This window comes from Chrysochloris asiatica, unplaced genomic scaffold, assembly GCF_000296735.1.
Source record: "Chrysochloris asiatica unplaced genomic scaffold, ChrAsi1.0 scaffold00251, whole genome shotgun sequence".
NCBI lineage: Eukaryota > Metazoa > Chordata > Mammalia > Afrosoricida > Chrysochloridae > Chrysochloris > Chrysochloris asiatica.
In genome coordinates, this window is record NW_006408769.1 from 767,755 (window position 1) to 787,480 (window position 19,726).

At 44.0% G+C, this 19,726-nt stretch overlaps 1 protein-coding gene across 1 annotated transcript in view; it reads left to right on the forward strand.

Moving 5' to 3' along the window:
• Nucleotides 1–19,726, forward strand: part of NKD1 (naked cuticle homolog 1 (Drosophila)) — a 143,297-nt gene that overhangs the window by 88,618 nt on the left and 34,953 nt on the right. The window lies entirely within an intron of this gene.

The window sequence follows — 19,726 nt, forward strand, 5'->3', positions numbered from 1 at the left end:
GGTGAGAGACGATGGTGGCCACAAGTGCAGGAAGACTTAGTGAAGGAAGAGTTTATTGGATTTAGAGTATGGTTTGAAGGCAGAGCCAATAGAATGTACTAATGGATCAAATGAAAGTTTAGAAAAGAAGAGTCAAGGATGACTCCAAGCTTTTTGGCATGAACCACTGGAGGGAGGGAGTTGCCATTTTACTATAGGGAGGACAGATTTAGGGGAGTTCAAGAGTTTGAAATATACTGTTAGGCATCTTGGTGGACATGCTAAGCAAGACGATGGAGTCATGTCAGTCTTTTTAATGAAGCAGGCACTCTTTTAAAGTTCAGTTTCTTTTTTGTATAAAAACAATTCATTTTTTGGTTAAAAAGAGACAAAAGAAGAGAAGAGCCGCAACAGCACAATATTCAAATAATCCAGAGTTCACATTCTTAGGGCAGTCAGTCACTGTTATTGAAGTATTGGGTATGGGACCAGAAATGTTCTATGTGCATAGAGGCGGGGCCTCTGGATCTCTTTTTGGTTTAATGACACAGCAGGATCAGACTCTAAACTGGGCCCCTCACTTGCTCCCTACCCATGAGAGCTCTGCATCATCCTTCACTTTGAGGAGCACCTCGAATGTGAGCAGTTTTTTTTGTTTTGTTTTGTTTTTTGAGGGACACTCAGGCTTTCCTGTGCTGCAGACAGGAATGAATTGATGACTCCATTTTGCAGATGTGAACACTGAGACCTAGCAGCACAGATCTGGTGACACATAAAGCTAAGTTTCAGAGTGATCTGAGTATTCTGTATGCCCAGCTATGTCAACCCTTGGTTCTGCCCAATCCAGAGCCAATGCTGGTGAAGACTTTGAAGGAGAAGCAGCATTCACACTGGTTCCCTTGGCAGTGAAGGGAAGAGGGCTCTTCAGGCAGAGGCGGTGGCCCAGGCCAAGCTTCAAAGGCTCCACAATAATAGGTGGCCCACCCTATGAGGGAGAGGTGAGAAGTTTCCCTAGGCTGTACTAAGGCAGCAGGGGGTAAGGAAGGGAAGTATAAGGGCGGCCTAGGTTCAGAGTAGGCAGGAAGATGAATTCTGCAAGATGTTTTCTTCAAAGGTGGTGGATAGTGTGTGTGTGTGCATGGGTGTGTATGTGTATGTTCAACAGGAGCATCTAAGAGTGTGGATCAAACCATTATTCTCCTTGACACTAGTCCTCATACCTCTCCAGAAAATGAAGACTCTGGAGATATACAAAATAAGAGGGTCTTGTTGCATCAATTTATTTAGGAAAAACAAGGAACCCCCAACACTTTACTCCTGAGGCTATGGTAAAATACACCCCCTGCTGGATTTCCAGCCTGCATGATTCCCTACAGGGCTGGCCTACCCTCGGTAGGAACACTCATCCTCCCATACAGTGACTGGGGCTGTGGTCATCTCAGGTCCACAGATGACAGTTCTAGCTGTCATAAGCACCCTGGTTTGTAGTCACCCTGCTCAACAGAGTGCACTTGTTGGATCCTGGCAGCAGACCCAGGACCTGTACCAGGATCAGGAGCCACTGGTAGGGACAGCCCAGCTACTTGAAGATCTGGGTCACACCATAGCTACTTATTCCGCCCTTCAGTTGTTGGCTCTGTGGCCTTACAGGTTAGCTGCTAGTGTGATAGGTCAGCAGCTTAATCTGTCGGCAGCATGGCAGGTCAGCAATGTGGAGGGTCAGGTAGCTGGGCAGAGACTGAGAGGTGCAGCACGCAGGCAGTCTGTCAGGTCTAGGTCCATTTAGTGTCTGTGGGGTGCATATGGCAGTGCAGGGGTCAGGCATAGGGAAGTAGACAGGAAGGGGAAGACTGAAAGATGGGGTCCAGAGAGAGCTACCTTTTCAAATGTCATTGTTGGTTGCTGGAGAGTTGGCTCTGACTAATGATGGCCTCATGCACAGTAGTAGAACAGAGTGTTGTCTATTCCTTCATCATCTACACGTTCTTTGTCATGTTTGAGCCACATTGAAGCTATTGTAGCAATCCATCTTATTGAAGATTTCTCTCGTTTAACTGACCCTTCACCTTACCAAACAGGATGTCCTTTTCTTAGCAATTGATTGTTTTTCTTACTAAGTGAGCCACACCATCCTTACTTAAGAAGCACTATGGCTAAATTTCTTTTAAGACTAATTTCTTCCCTTTTTGGTAGTCCATGGTAGATTCAACAATCTTTGCCAACACCACAATTGGAATGCATCAGTTTTTCTTCTGTCTTCCTTGTACACTATTCAGTTTTCACACATGTATGAAGTGATTGAAAAGACTATCATGGCTTGCCTCAGATACACATTCATCCTCATAGTGATGTCTTTGCTTTTTAGAACTGTGAAGAGGTGTTTTGCAGTAGATTCACACAATAGAATAAGCCAGTTGATTTCTTGGCTTCTACTTCCATGGGTGTTGATTATTGACTCGAGTAGAATGAAATCCTTGAAAACTATAGTTTTTTTCCATTCTCTAATTCTGCTTTCATAGAAGCCCTACTAGATAGGTAAGTAAACTGGGCATAGGCAAGTGAAGTCATTTGTATAAGGACATGCATTATAAAGTACAGGAACCAGGGCTCAAACCCAGATCTGACTGGCAACTCAGGTGAGTCATTTAACCTCTTTAAGCCACAGTTTCCTCATGGCACAAGTGGGGAACACAACAGTGCCCAGCTTGCAGGATTGTTGGGAGTAATTCATCATGATGTACATAAAATGCTTAGCACAGTACTTGGCATGTGGCATACACTTGCTAAATGTTGGCTATTATTATCTCTGAGTCTTGTAGATTCATTACCTCAGTTATCCCTGTGGGACAATCCTATCCAATCTTGGTTTCCACTGCAGAAACTTCTTTGGAGACTACTAGGAGAATTCCAGTCAAGCCTACCCAGCCCTGGACAATCTGCCCTGCACTTGGCTATCTCTTCCTGAAAGCTGGGACAGGACATGCCAATAGCTTGAGATTAGGGAGGATTCTGGGTAATGCTAACCTTTACTGCCTCCTGTGGGTTTGGTCTTTTTTTTTTTTTTTTCTTTCAACAGACATTTCCCTCATGCCCAGAAATTGCATTCCAGAAACATGAGCTTTAGCGGAGCAGCTGCAGTGAGTTGTCCCTTGGGTTGTGATAGGGCCCTTTCATCAGCCCTCACCTGGTTCCTGGCCTTGCTCAGGTATCACCCCTTCCCCCTTCTCCCTCTTCCACCTGTGGGAACAAACCTAACCTCTTCAGAGGCAGAGGATTTCCAGTTTGGGCTCTTTTAATCTTGCCATTCATTCCCAAAGCATGGTCCACAGGATTTGAGGTGGTGAGTGAGTATTTTAATGGTTCTGCATTTAATATAAAATATATAGATAAAAAATAACTTTGAGTAGGAGCTTTGGTAGCGTAGTGATTATGAATCGGGCTGCGAACCACAAGGTCAGCAGTTCGAAACTACCAGCTGTTCCGTGGGAGAAAGAGGAGGCTTTCTGTTCCCGTAAATATTTACAGCCTCAGAAACCCTGTACAGGGTCGACTCCACGGCACATAACAACAACAACAATAACCACCACTCAGCTGTCAGTTTGTTGTACTGTGGTGACTTGCATATTGCTATGATCTTGAAAACTATGTCCCTGGTATTTTTAATACCAGGAGGGTCATCCATAGTGAACAGAACTCAGTGGAACTTCCAGGCTAAGACAGGCTAGGAAGAAAAGACTGGCGAGCTTCTGAAAATTAGCCAATGGAAAAATGTATGGATCCCAGCATCCAGTATAGTGCTAGGAGATGAGCCCTCTAGGTTGGAAGACACAGTGACCACAATAGTGGACTCAAGCATACCAACAGTTTCAGAAATGGTGTAGGACTGGACAACTGCCAACAACTGATAATAATAGTATCCCAGGAGGGACTGAGGCTTGGGAGAAAAAGAAGTTGCTGGAGTCACATCCTGGGAAGTGGACTTTGCTGGCCCGTTACTGATCCCCATAGTGACTGGAACAGGGAAGACCCATTTGGGGGAATTATTTGCAGCCTGTGTGGTCTGAGACCTGGAGGAGGGGAACATGGTGGCTCTAGAGGTCTAAAGCTCTTCCTGCTGTGCTCTGTGGTTCTACTCTGCTGGCCACCCATCTTCCTGAGAAGCAGATTCCCAAGCCCAGAAAACAAGGTCAAGCTGAAGTTCTGAGTATGTGGGGAGGAGAAGGCTCTGGGCTGCTGTCTCCCAGAAGATGCAGTAGGGATGTATAGTTGGGAGCACATTGATTACATCTCAAGGAGATAAAAACATTCAGAAATCTGAGGAATTTTAATTGCTGCTACGTCTTTACAGTCTTGAAGGTCTGGTCCCCAGGATGTAACTGGAAGGCCAGCTCTGCATGCAAACTCCTTGGAACCTGCCTTCTTCCACCCCCATCCCTCAGCTCACTTGTCTCTCAGAGTTGAGCCAGACTAGAGGGAGATTTGTGGAGGTGACCTCAGCACAGCTGGGCTGCAGAAACTCTGTCTTTCCTTTGGCTCTTATGCTGGAGACCATGTCTTAGTTCTGGAGTCTCTGGGTGGTTCAAGTAGTTAATGTGCTTAACTGCTCCAACTGAAAGGTTGGAGAGTCTAGTCCTCCCACAGACACATCAAAAGGCATGCCTAGCAGTATTCTACTAGAGCACTGGCTCTTGAAAACCCTGTGCAGCACACTTCTATTCTGACACACAGTGGGTTGCCAAGAGTCAGGTTGACTTGACAGCAACAGTTTGGTATTGGTTCTGGAGGTTATGAGAATCAGAGCTTTCCGTTTCAAAAGACAGAAGCCCTGTCTTAACTGTTATAAGCAATGAGGGGATTTTAGTGTCTTCTGTAACCAGCCTGCCCCCAGGAGAGGCAGGTAAGCATGGAGCTAGCCTAGGCATTCTTCCAACAGATATTGAGGGTCTACGATCTGACCTAGGAAAGCCTCTGGGGCAGTTGGACTCTGTCACATTGGGTCCCCTATGAGTCGGAATTGACTCCATGGCAACTGACAACACCAACTGCATCAGGAAGAAGCCCTAGTGACATAACAGTTAAGTGCTCAGATGCTAACTGAAAGGTTACTGGTGGTGCTCTGCAGGAGAAAAACCAGATGATCAGCTTCTGTAAAGGTGACAGCTGAGACACCCCAATGGGATAGTACCACTCCGTCACATGGGGCTTCTATAAGCTGGAAATCAACTTAATGACATCTAACAACAGCAACTGTGTCAAGCACTGTTCTAGGTTTTGGGGATGCACAAGAGAGCAAAACAGGAACTTACTTCTAGAGATGGTGGGACATGAGCCCTTCACCACAAACCCCCTGTCTAGGTGTCTGTGTGAGCTTCCTCTTCAAGTGAACTGTCCCTAGCACTGGAGCGATTGCTTACCAGTGCCTAGGAAAAAAATCCCAGGAAAGGATTTCAATTGGCTTAGCTGCATCTGGAGTGGGATGAGAGCAGGGCAGATGGACCCATGGCCACAGTTGGGTGAACTGTGGTCGGAGGAGGCTGGGTGTCCACAGGGAGTAGCCAAGAACCCTGCACACATTTTCACTCCTTTGGGAAAGACACTATTTCCTATCCCTGCAGTCTGGGTTCTGATGACCTTCCTCAAATACCAGGGGAGGAGGCTGCCCTCCTGACCTGTCCTTAGAGCCAAAACTTCCAGCAACCCTTCCTGGTGGCCACCACCAACACCCTGTCTCTCTTTTCCCTGACCTTTCATTTTGCACGTTGATGCAGCTGAGCCTGAGTGTGGGTGAATTCCAGCACAGTTAGTGGGTAGAGTGTGGGCTCTGGAAGTCATGGAAATTCTATAGGAGATGAGCCCTCTAGAAGCTATGTCAGAAGTAACACACAGGTTAGAATCATGGAAACTGAGGCCCAGAAAGTGATTCTTCCCCACTCTCTTGTTTCTTGGGTGTTGCTCCAGAGAGGAACTCTTCTTTGCTACTGGAGATGGCCTGGAACCTCAGAGGGTCTGGGACCTTAAGCATTATCTTGGCTCACGGACCATTCTTGGAAAGAGGAGGCTGAGGCCCTGAGGGTTTGAACTCAGCTTTGCCACTACTTTGTTTTGGTTTTTTTTTTCCCCACTTGTTCCTTAATATTTTTCAGTTAGCTCACATACTTGATAAATCAAAGTTTCCTAAACAGATAACATCACTTTGATGCTTAAAATATCAAATTTTCTTTAACATTTCAAATTATGAATTTAAACTACTGAATTATTTTAAATATATCAAATACCTAACAAGGCAGACTTAAACATCTAACGAAGAAAATTCTGCTAATGACCTAAGTAACTCTTTTAAATTTAGTAAGTCAGGTTTTAAAATGAAAGCAAAACTTACAATGAGCATTTTATCTTACAAAAGAAATAGTATACACAAACTAGCACAAGTTTAAAAAGTATCTGTATGAATAAAATTAAAAAGGAAACTTCATTTTTCATGTACTGAACTCTGGTAGCGTAGTGGTTACGAATCAGGCTGCGAACCGCAAGTTCAGCAGTTTGAAACTACCAGCTGCTCTGCGGGAGAAAGATGAGGCTTTCTGCTCCCATAAAGATTTACGGCCTCAAAAACCTGTTCAGCATCATTTGTTGGCTGGTTGGTTATGTGCCGTGGAGTCAGTTCCAACCCATAGAGACCCTGTACAGGGTTTCTAAGGCTGTAAGTCTTTACGGGAGCAGAAAGCCTCATCTTTTCTCCTGCGGAACAGCTGGTTGTTTTGAACTGTTGACCTTGAGGTTCACAGCCTGATTCATAACCACTATGCTACCAGAGCTTCCACTAATAGATGAGTGGTGGCTGAGAGGTCCACTGCCCAAGAATTGAATCCTGCCACTGACCTACACTGTCCTCACTATGTTCATGCATCGTTAGAGTAATCATTGGGGTACTTCATGGAGTCGGTTCCCACTCATAGCAACCCTGTATAGACTTTCCAAGGAGCAGCTGGTGGGTTTGAACTGCTAATGACAGTATAGAATTGCTGACCTTGCAATTAGCAGTCCACTGTTTATCCTAAAGCACCACACCAGGACACCACATATATAGATGTTGTTGTTCTTAAGTGCTGTCTAGTCAGTTCTGACTCAAAGTGACCCTGTATAGTGTTTCCGAAGAGCAACTGATGGGTTTGAACTGCTGACCTTGTGTATCACAGCCCAATGCTTATACTACAGTGCCACATCAGGACTCCATATATATAGAATGTTGTTGTTGTTAAGTGCTGTTGAGTCGGTTCTGACCCATAGCGACCCTGTATAGGGTTTCTGAGGAGCAGCTGGTGAGCTTGAACCACCGACCTTGCAGTTCAAACGACTTTGCAGTCTGACACATTAACCCACAGCGCCACACCAGGACTTCTATACTGTCATTATCATTATTATCCTGTCTCATATGGTGCATGAAGGTTGGAGGTACTTTGTTTGTGTGTGTGTATGTATGTATGTATGTATAGATAGATAGATAGATAGATAGATAGATAGAGATAGAGAGAGAGAGAGATAGATAGATATAGATGATATAGATATAGATATAGGAGCTCTGGTAGCGTAATGGTTACGAATCGGGCTGCGAACCTTAAGGTCAGCAGTTCGAAACTACCAGGTGCTCCGTGGGAGAAAGATGAGGCTTTCTACTCCCATAAAGATTTACACCCTCGGAAACCCTGTACAGGGTCGCTATGGGTCGAAACCGACTCAACGGCACTTAACAACAACAACAACATGGCTTGAATTAGCCAGTCAACCAAAAGAAGGAAGATAAAATGTATAACTGAACCAAGGTGAAATGTATGTTTGGAACCCTTTGTTATTATTGTGATTGTTGTTGTTAGCTGCCATCAAGTTGGCTTCTGACTTGTTACAGAGTAGAACTGGACTCCACAGGGAATTGTTGGCAGTCATCTTTATAGAAGCAGACTGCCTGTTCTTCCTTCCATGACAGCACTAGATGGTTCAAGCCAGTAGGAAAGTGCAAATCATTTGTGCCACCCAGGGACCTCTTTGACCCTTTTACTCAAGCTTAAATTGTACCCCTTCGGTTTTATAAAAATTGTGATGTTGCATCAACCACCATTTGTACTGAGATTTATTATATCGACATAGATTACAACTATTAGGGAGAAGATATAAATTTTAACAGCTTGTGCCTTTTGTGTTATGTAACTAACCAATGGTACTAGCAAGCACGAAGTTCTGGATCTGTCAGTATTATATAGAGAATTTCTATAAGTTAACACTGGGACAATGACTCTGTTATTTACTCTGTCTCTCCTTCAGCCCATAATCAGCCAATGTTTAGACCTTTATATTTGCACAGGACTCCTGGTGTGGTGCTGTAGGATCAGCACTGGACTGAAAACCATAAGGTACACAGTTCAAACCCACCTCCTACTCCTTGGAAACCTTATATAGACAGGGTCACTATGAGTCGGAACCAACTCGATGGCACTTAACAACAATAAAATTTGCACAGGACTTGAAGGTATCCATATTGTCTTCACCTACATTTCTTAGTTGAATTCAACAAATATGATTGAGCACCTACTGTGTGCCAGGCACTCAAAAGCACAAAGTTAATTAGACAGTGTTTAAGCACCACGTTTCTGGAGTCCTGGTGTGGCACTGTGGCTTAATGCTCTGGACTGCAGTCAGTTTGAACCACAAGTCAGCGGTTTAAGCCCATCAGTCATTCCTCAGAAACCCTGCACAGGGTCTCTATGAGTCGGAACTGACTCACCACCTACTCTTTAAAGAGGGTTTTAGTAGCCCTAGTAACATGAATATAGCCATATGTGTTAAATGGGAATAGTTCTGACCATTTACTTTCCTTAGAGATAAGCCTAGCAGTCTTTTGCCATGTATTGCCCTCCATATGGATGAACCCATGATTCATGTGTATGTCTAAACCAGTTGTCACTGTGTCAGCCTGACTCATGGTGACCCCATGTGTGTCAGAGTGGAGCTTGACTTCCTAGGGTTTTCAGAGGCTGAGTTTTCAGGTAGATAGATCTGGGTGGATTTGAGCTGACAAACTTTTGGTTACCTCCCAAGCGTATTTAACCTTTGCACCACCCAGGGACTCTTGTGTCTTCTCAGATGTACATGAAGTATCATGCTGTGTGTATCTTTTCACTCATGTTTGTCTTTCCTGATCCAAACCATTCTTTTCATCCCCTGAATTGGATTCCACCACAAAGGAAATGTGCCAGAAATGTGTCGTTTCCTTTGATGGCTATTCAGGGTATTTCTGGTTGCTGATTAATAGGAGCAAGGTTGCCCCAGACATCACAGAACTTGGTCAAGCCTCCTGGTACGCTAATGGGAGTGCTATCTGAGAGCAGACACTGGGATGTGGACTCGCTATTGCTGGGTTCTTGTGAGGACAGAATTAAGAATGTTCCCAAGCACATTAGAGGGAGGGCACTCCACAAGAGTAGAGATTTAGTGTTCCCCAACTTTGCGTCAGACTCCAGCCTCAGGATTTTGTCTACATTTTCTCTTTGGTGCTTCTGACATCTACATCCCCATTTTAAGAAGAGAAAGAGAGTGTAAGTTAAGTCACATTTCCAGTGTCATTCCAGCAGCCAAGGGTGCAACTGGCCTGGAGCCTCGTCACCCTGACTTCTGGGTTACCTTGGACTCAAAAATGGAGCATCTCTGCCCTGTCAGTTTGTCATACCATGGTGGCTTGCATGTTGCTGTGATGCTAGAATCTATACCATCAGTATTTCAAATAAAAGTGGGGTGACCCATAGTGAACAGGTTTCAGGAGAGCTTCCAGATAAAAAGCAAATGCCTTACAGTGTGCTTCTGAAAATGAGCCAATGAAAATGCTATCTATCAGAACAGAACACTGGGAATATCTGGAAGATACACACATGCTAGTGATAATGAAGATGGCACAAGACTGGATGACACTGTATTCTGTCATATATAAGGTCATCGTGAGTGAGAGTTGAACTGAAAGCAGTGAACCTCAAGAAGCCCTGCCTCTGGAGTGGGGCTGTGAGGAAGGGGAAATCACACTGTCTGAAAGGCCAGGCCATAGTGGCGCCAGTTCCCCAGGAACTGGCCGACTGCATATGTGCTGTGCTGGGAAGAAAGCTTGCCAGGAATTTCCTGAGGCAGCTCTGGAGCAGGCTGTGTGGATCTAAGGATTCCTAGGGCGGCCTGGGTCCTCTTCTCAACCCTTCTCCATCTCGCCTTCCTGGAATGTCCCAGCTCTGTGCATTCTTGGAATCTATAAGTTGTACCGTGTTCTTTGGGTACCAGGAGTTTCCTTTGAAGCCCCGGGGCACCAACATCTGTTAGCTCTTAGAGAACAGAAAGATTGACAAAGAACTGCTGGGACAGGTGGGTGGGGAACGATATTAAATTCAGGAGTACAGAGTCTCAAACACAAAGAGGAAAAACCCAACCAAACTCCAGCTCACTCCCCAAAGCCCAGCTTTGAAGTGGTTTTCCTGTCCCTGCGGCCTTATAAGGCATTGTGCCTGTGGTGCTGGGCTCTGTGTTGGTGCTGGCCACACACCCCATGCAGGGAGGAGCTGGCCTCTCTTCCTGGGGCCCCATATGGGGCAGAGGAGGGGTAGTGCTGGGACTGCAAAGGGGGGCAGGTGGGCTGGGTCCTTTGGTATGAGTGGCCTGGCCACTGGATGGGTTATAGTCTGGTGCTGGGCAGGGTGAGGAATCTGGGTGATCCCGGAAGGTGTTGGTCAGAACTTGGAGCAGACACTGAGACTGACTTACAGAGAGTCAGGGGGTCTGGGGTCTCAGGTGCAAGGGAGACAAGGAAGGCCCACATTTGGATGCTTCTTGTAGTGCAGTGGTAAAGGATGTGGACTCCAGAGCCAAACCCATAGTCATTCCTAACTCTGGCACTAATTAGCTGTGTGACCTTTGGCAAGATGCTGAACTTCTCCTTGCCTCAGTTTTTTCATCTGTAAAATGGGGGTAAAAATGGTGCTACTTCAATGGATTAAATTCACATTACTAAAAACAATGCCTCTGGTAAGATGGGGAGTCTTTATTGGGACTTGTAAGGGTACCTTAGGTCTAGTGAGTCAGCACCTTCCAGGAAGGTTCTGCTAACCATTTAATAATAATAATAAATGAAGTAATTAACAATAACAACTGATTAGTGAACCTCAGTGATGGAGTCAGGTACAATGCTAAATACTTTATACTTAATCTGCATCACACTCTGTAAATTCATTATTGCTGTCTTCCCTATGAGCAGATGGAGAAACTGAGGTGTTGGAACCAACGTTCTTTCACCCAGATGACAACAGCTTGTAGTAGCAGAACTGGGATCTAAACCAAGGTCTGACCAACTCCAGATCTGAGGCTCATGGCTATTGTGGGGTTAGAGGCTCCCTGCAGCTCCCACCTTCCTGCAGGGTGGCACGAAGAGCCTAGTCTTGGACTGGGCATGCAGGACTCATGGCAAAGGGTTGGCCTAAGGATGGGGCCAGTCCCAAACTTAGTGGGGAGGGGCTGTGAGCACCTTTAAGGCTTATTGAATGATCAGAGGACTTGGCTCCTGACCCCACTGGAGCTGCTGGCTGGGTTGTATCTCTTGCTCTTCTTTAAGTGTGATCCCTGGCAGGTGCCAGGGCTCTGATCCACCCTGCCCTATACCCATGGGAGCCCTAATCCTGCTGCAAGAGCTCAGCCCTAGCATCTGGAGGGCCTGGCTTGAATCCGGACTCTCCCCCTTGCTCAGATTCAGAGCAGGTCACGTGGCCATTTTAAGTCTCTCCTCATTGAAAACAGTTGCCAACCCCATTCTTTAGGGCCTCTGTGAGCATCCCATCAGTAATGTTCTGTGCACCATGCGTGCTTGGGAAATGATGCAGCGACTGTCATCAGTATTAGTTTCCTGTCTCATATGGTCCATGAAGGTTGGAGGCACTTTCTTTTTGGGGAAAAAATGATAACAAATACACCTTTCACTTAAAAATTTTCGCAAATAATTTTTATGAGTATTCATTCCTTCAGAGACAGAAAGAACAAGCTAGCACTGCTGATTTAAGGAGTTACTATATTACGTTGTTGTTGTTAAGTGCTGTCAAGTAGATTCTGACCTGTAGCGACCCTATATAGGGTTTACAAGGAGCAGCTGGTGAGCTTGAACCACCAACCTTGCAGTTTACACAACTTTGCCATCTAATGCATTAGCCCACAACACCACATCAAGACTCCCGGACTCCACTATAATATATATCTATATCTATGTTGTTGTGGTTGTTAAGTGCCGTCGAGTTGGTTCCAACCCATAGCGACCCTGTACAGGGTTTCCGAGGGTGTAAATCTTTATGGGAGTAGAAAGCCTCATCTTTCTCCCACGGAGCACCTGGTAATTTCGAACTGCTGACCTTAAGGTTCGCAGCCCGATTCGTAACCATTACGCTACCAGAGCTCCTATATCTATATCATCTATATCTATCTATCTATCTATCTATCTATCTATCTATCTATCTATCTATCTATCTATCTCTCTATCTATACATACATACATACACACACACAAACAAAGAAAGTACCTCCAACCTTCATGCACCATATGAGACAGGATAATAATGATAATGACAGTATAGAAGTCCTGGTGTGGCGCTGTGGGTTAATGTGTCAGACTGCAAAGTCGGTGGTTCAAGCTCACCAGCTGCTCCTCAGAAACCCTATACAGGGTCGCTATGGGTCAGAACCGACTCAACAGCACTTAACAACAACAACATTCTATATATATGGAGTCCTGATGTGGCACTGTAGTATAAGCATTGGGCTGTGATACACAAGGTCAGCAGTTCAAACCCATCAGTTGCTCTTCGGAAACACTATACAGGGTCACTTTGAGTCAGAACTGACTAGACAGCACTTAAGAACAACAACATCTATATATGTGGTGTCCTGGTGTGGTGCTTTAGGATAAACAGTGGACTGCTAATTGCAAGGTCAGCAATTCTATACTGTCATTAGCAGTTCAAACCCACCAGCTGCTCCTTGGAAAGTCTATACAGGGTTGCTATGAGTGGGAACCGACTCCATGAAGTACCCCAATGATTACTCTAACGATGCATGAACATAGTGAGGACAGTGTAGGTCAGTGGCAGGATTCAATTCTTGGGCAGTGGACCTCTCAGCCACCACTCATCTATTAGTGGAAGCTCTGGTAGCATAGTGGTTATGAATCAGGCTGTGAACCTCAAGGTCAACAGTTCAAAACAACCAGCTGTTCCGCAGGAGAAAGATGAGGCTTTCTGCTCCCGTAAAGACTTACAGCCTTAGAAACCCTGTACAGGATCTCTATGGGTTGGAACTGACTCCACGGCACATAACCAACCAGCCAACAAATGATGCTGAACAGGTTTCAGTGGATCTCCAGACTAAGACAGATTAGGAAGAAAGGCCTGGTCATCTAATTCCAAATTTCAGCGAAAGAAAACCCTGTGTCTCACAGTGGTCCGATCCGTAGCCAATCATAGGGATGATGCAAACTGTGGATGTTGTACATAGGGTCACCATGAATCTAGAGACGACTTGATGGATGCCAACAGCAGCACAAAATGCTTAGCCTGGTGTATAAGAAAAACACAGTGTTAACTGTTTTATTATTGTGGCTGTGGTTTATTTCTATGCCCTGTTTACAGATGAGTAGTCTGAGACTCCAAAAAGGCAGTGGCTACCCCTGAGACAAGAGTAAGTGAGACAGTAGAGCCAGGAATTGAACTTGTGACTCACTCAACATCCCATACTGCCTCTGGTCTAGTTATTCCAAGCTTGACGATCATGGACACACCTCTCAGCTCAGTAGATGGTAAGAATTTTGCCATAACTGAGCATTTTCCCACATGGTTGCAGGGCTTCCACAATTTTATACAGAGCGCAGGGCACAGTGTAGTGCTGGGAGGCTGGCCCAGGACTTGCAGAACTCCCCAAGTTCTGTGAGTCTATCAAGAGCTTGGTCTCCCAGCAGACAGCTTTCCTCAGAGAACTCTGGAGCCTCATCAGAGAGCTGAGATGTATACATATCCTGCACACACTGAGGCAGCACTGCTAGAGGGTCCCAGACATTTTGAGTCTCCAACTGTGCTAACATAAAGATGTGAGGCCAAAGAAGTGCCCATCTTGTGCATGCTTTCAGCCCCACATGATGCAGTCAGGGTGGTGGTCCTGGTCAGCACTGAGCTCCCTCAGTGCAAAAGAGTTCCATGTGATGAGAGCTTATTTACTCACTTGAAAACAAGACAGTTGCCTGCACCTGTCAAGAAGTGCTCTGCCTGCCTTTCAGGGGAGGTGGCATCTGTCTTCCTCGGGCATGAAAGATTTGCTGTAATTGGCTGCCAGGCTGTACCCACCATCTAATGTTACCACTGAGTGTGTCCCTGTCCTATCACTGTCACCCAGCTCCCCTGTCAACTCCAGTTGTTTTAACACAAACAGCCAGTTTATAAGCCCAGGAAATGTTTGGTGATGATAATAATTGGTGGCAGAGAAGAGAAAAGCCATCTGATGAAGAATAAAGTAGCCTAGTTTCGAAGTAAATGGGGCACCAGGAGTATGAATGACCACATTTTACCAACCTTTCAGAAAGCACACATTTTACTCCATAATACTCTGAAAGAAGACAACAGAGAAGACCAGCCCTAACGAAGTAAAGGTTAGCTATTTGTCTTCAGAAATAAAAATAAGACTCTCACCTCTAGCTATGTCCAGTGATAATGTCAGCTATACAAAGCGTTGTTTTTCTTCTTTATTCAAGATGAGCACTAATTTTCCATTAAGGATCTGAAATGTTGGGTCCCCTAAACCCTAAGAAGAGGGTTTTTTAATGTTTCCATTTTCAGTTTTTTATTTTAAAAAAGAGAGAGAGAGAAGTTTGTGGTAACTTGAGTTAGGGCTCATCTTATATCTCATTGCTTGTGATTTTGTGTTTTGAGAAGTGCTGCTGTAGCATCATTCTGGTGTCAAGAGAGAAAAGGGGGATATGACCCCCATCCCAAAGCTCAACTCTACCCTCAAAAAGGAGTAGGTCCCAAAGAAGGTTATTTGGCATCCAGATCCCCTGCCATGCTTTTGGCAAACAGAACTCCTTGGTCTAAGTCTGTTTGAGGACTGCAGGCTGATCTCACACTTGGAGAGTCACGTTGACAGAGTGAAAGCCCCTACAAGTCCTACATCAAGAAAATAAGCAAGCAGACTAGGCAGGCATGCCATGTGGATTATCTACAACAAAGATACAAGAAATAAAATGAAACAAACACAGATGAAAATCCTGGAACCCTGAACTTCCGAGGAATGATTAGAGAAGTGGATTGTAGTCAGCAGTTCCAATTCACCAGCTGCTCCTCAGAAACCCTACATACGGTCACAATGAGTGGACCTGACTCTGGGAGGAGAAGCTGAGCAAGAGCAGTGAGAGAGGGACAGTGACTGGTGAAAGGCTGGCCAAACTCAGTGTGACTATCCAGAACTTTCATGAGCAACTTCAGTGACAGAAGAGATTCACACAGGTTATGGGAAAGGTGCTCTTCCTTCTGTTTCCCTGTGCTCCCCTGGTGACCAGAGATGTGGCCAGCTCCCACCCTCATCCATCCTCAGTGCAGACCCTGCTGTCCAGGAGTTTGGAGCTACATGGCTGGGAGTTACACCATTGTGAGGCAGGGGCCAGCTGTACCATTTTGGTGGCTGGATTCAGGTGGGTTTGACTCACGACCAACAGAACCCACAGAACCACGAGACTAATGTCAGTCTAGTAGAAACTTTCGTAACCAGCCACCCTACCCCAGCTGCCCTGTGGTTCTAATAGGCATTGAAACCAACTCATCAATGGCCTCTAGAAATAACTTCCAGATTGAGTACACTGTTGTAGTTAAGTGCCATCGAGTCAGTTCCAACTCATAGTGACCCATATAGGGTTTCCAAGGAGCAGCTGATGAATTTGAACGACTGACCTTGTAGTCCAGTGCATTTTCCTGAAGCACCACACCAGGACTCCGCCCCGAGCATAGATAACACCTAAGCCTATAGCAACTCCTAGGGCCTAGAATTCCACTGTCACATCACTGTGACACACACCTTATAAGCTCCTTGGCTGGCAGGAACCCCATGAAGTTCTCTCCGGCATCCTGTTGTGGCACTGTGGGTTAATGCGCTGGACTACAAAGTCAGTTTGAACTGGAAGGTATATGCAGTTCAAGCTCATCAGCTGCTTCTTGGAAATCCTATACAGAGTCACTGTGGGTCGGAACTAACTCAACGGGACTCAACAACAACAGATCCATAGTTGCACTGATTTTCTTTGTTTTTTGTGTGTTTTTCCTTTCATTGTTACATTGATTTTGTTTGTTTATTCTTCTCCTTCTTCTCTTTACATTCCCTTGGATTTTATCCTTTCTAGATCTAATTTTATTTTTCCTTCTTTTCCATTTGATCATTCTTTACTACTCTCTACTCTTTTTGTCTTTTCATTATCTTCCCTCTCTCGGATTTTTTGTAGCTTTTAAATATATATATATCTTCCTTTTATTATCTTACTTTTTTCTTCTTTAGTTACATTTTCTTGTCCCTCTTTTCTGTTAGTTACTTTTCTTCTGTTATTGCCTGTTTTTTTCTCTTTTTCTCTTTTTATTTTCTCTTTTCATTGTTGGTTGCCTATTTGTTTATTCTGTTTTGTTTGTATGTGTGAAAGTTGGGGGTGGGGTGGGAGGGTTCTCATCTTTCCCACTTGATAAGGTACAGCAATCGTACCCACTCGGCAAGAGCCAATACCACCTCCTATACCACCTCATTAACAATAGACTGCAGCCAACACCAGCCAAAACCAACCTAAACCGAGGTGCATGGGCAGTGAACAGTGAGGTGCATGGGCAGTGAACAGTGTTCACACTTCCACTTTCTAACTACACATACAGAAGACTGTTGGTGAGAGCCTAAGAACACATCAACATGCAATCATCAATCACATACAAATACAGTACCACAGTGTCCTAGAGACAACAATTTTAGCTCACATGAAGAAATGAGAGCGATGGCTCAAGCAAATGACCAAAATGCAGAGCCAGAACACATTTCTGAGGAAGAAAAGGTAATGGAACTAACTGAAAAAGAATCCAAAAGATTGATATTGAGGTGCTTTCAAAGGTTTTACAGAGAATAATGAAAGGACAACACAAACAAAAAAAAACTGTAGAAGAATTCAGGAAAGCACTACAGGAGCAAACAGACAGATACAAATTTTGAAACATACAAGACCTGCAGTTATAAATCCAAAAGATTAAAATGAAGATTTCAAAAATGGATAATACATTGAAAAGGCAAAGGAGTGGATTTGAAACAGTGGAAGCCCAGATTAGTGAGCTTGAAAATAAATTTCTCTATACTAACATGCTAGAAAAACAATCAGAAAAAATTAATGAAAATATCCAAAGAAAGTCTACTAGTTATGAGTGACACCATAACGAGGAATTACTTTCAGATGATTGGAATTCCAAAACAGGAAGAGACAATAAAAAGCACAGAATTGTCAAAAAGTTATTCAAAGAAAACTTTCCTAACATCATGAAAGAAGCTGAATGAATCACAATCGGGATTGTTGTTGTTAAGTGCTTTCGAATCAGTTCCAACCCATAGCGATCCTGTATAGGGTTTCCAAAGAGCGGCTGGTGAGCTTGAACCACCAACCTTGTGGTTCAAACGACTTTGCAGTTCAGCACATTAGCCCACAGTACCACACTAGGACTCCAATCAGGATGATCCCCCACAAAAAAATCACCAACATATATCATAATCAAACTTTTTAAAGACAAAGACAAAGAATCCTAAGAGCAGATCAGGAAAAATGAAGTTACCTACAAAGGAGAACCAATAAGACTGAGCTCTGATTTCTCAGCAGAAACCATTCAAGCAAGAAGGCAATGGGATGACAGATACACAACTCTGAAGAGAAAAAATTGCCAACCAAGAATCATATATCCAACAATCAAATATGACAGTGAAGTTAGGACATTTCCAGATAAATAGAAAATGAAAGAATTTGTAATAACCAGCTTTACAAAAAATACTAAAGGGTGTTCTTTGGCCTGGGTCCCAACAACAGTAGACAAAAACCTGAGATTAACATACACCCAGATATAGTAGTATTTAAAGTAAAACAAACTTCTTGTTGTTATGTGTCATTGAATCAGTTCCAACTCATAGCAACCCTGTATAGGGTTTCCAAAGAGTGGCTGGTGAACTTGAACCACTGACCTTGCAGTCCAGCACATTAATCCATAATGCCACACCAGAACTCCAAAACAAACTTACATGACTGAAAATAGGGAACCAGAAATACAAATTTATGATGAAGTCAACTACAGAGCAAAAGGTGGGATTCCAAATAGTGAGGAAGTCAAGTAGATTTCCAGATAAAACAGACTGTTATAAATGGGTGAGGGGGGAAATAACACAACAAAAATTAAAATTAAAAGAAAACCCACAAACAAAATGAACTTAGGGCAGAAATTTATGTAGAACAAAGAAACCAGCACCACAAAAAAACACAACACAAAATGATAGCCATCAATTCATACCTATTGATAATTATACTGAATCTAAAAGAATTAAGTGTACCATCAAGAGAGTATAGCAAAATGGATAAACCAGGTTCCTTCAATATATTCCTTCAATAGATACATCTAAAAATTGAGACAGATTAGGCAAACTTTGATCCATACACACAATGGACTACTATGCAACCTTGAAGAATAGCGATGAATCTGCCAACCCCTCACAACATGGACAAGCCTGAAGGACATGATGCTGAGTGAAATTATCAAACACAAAAGGACAAGTATTGTTGAGAGCACTGTTGTAAAAAGTTAAAAGATTTTCTTGATGAAAGAAACATTCTATGATGGTTACTGGAAAGTGAGAAGGGAAAATTATTCACGGACTAGAGGGTAGGCCATATATAATAAGAGATGTTGACAGAGGAAGGACATAGGTAGTGGGAGACACAGGGAGGAATTCAAGAGTTAAGCGAATAGAGATAAATACGATTAATTTATGGTACAAAGAAGGGATTTCAGTCATTGTAACGAAGCAAAGTATATGCTTTGTTGAATGTAAAACTGGTGATCTGCTCTGCAAACCTTCACTCAATTTAAAATAAAAAGTTTATTAAAAAAAGAAGAAAGCATTACTGTTGAACCAACTCCTACTTATGGAGACCCTGTGTGTGTCAGAGTAGAAGTGTTCTCTGTCGGGTTTTCAGTGGCTTCCATTTTGAAGCAGATCTTCAGGCTTTCTTTCAAGGCACTTTTGGTTGGACTCCAACCTTTCAGTTAGGAGCTGAGAGTGTTAACTGTTTCCACCCTCTTGGGACTTTATTTAACTTTATTTAAAACAATCTCCCTTGAACACAGCACTCTTTTTGGCAAAATACCTATGTAAACCTAAAACACAGCTTGGTAAGCTCTAGTCTAGTGTCTTCGATATCTAGAGTCTTCCTGCTGGGGATAGGTCAGATAGCTGGAATATTTGTTCATATCTCAGAAATTTCCTAGCCTGTGGGACCAACCACGCTTCCCTTGTCAACCTGATGACACCTGAGTAGCAGCCTGACCAGGCTGCATGGGAGAATCTCTGCACTGTAGCAGGCGATGTCACATGGCTCTCTCTCTCTCTCTCTCTCTCTCTCTCTCTCTCTCTCTCTCTCTCTCTCTCT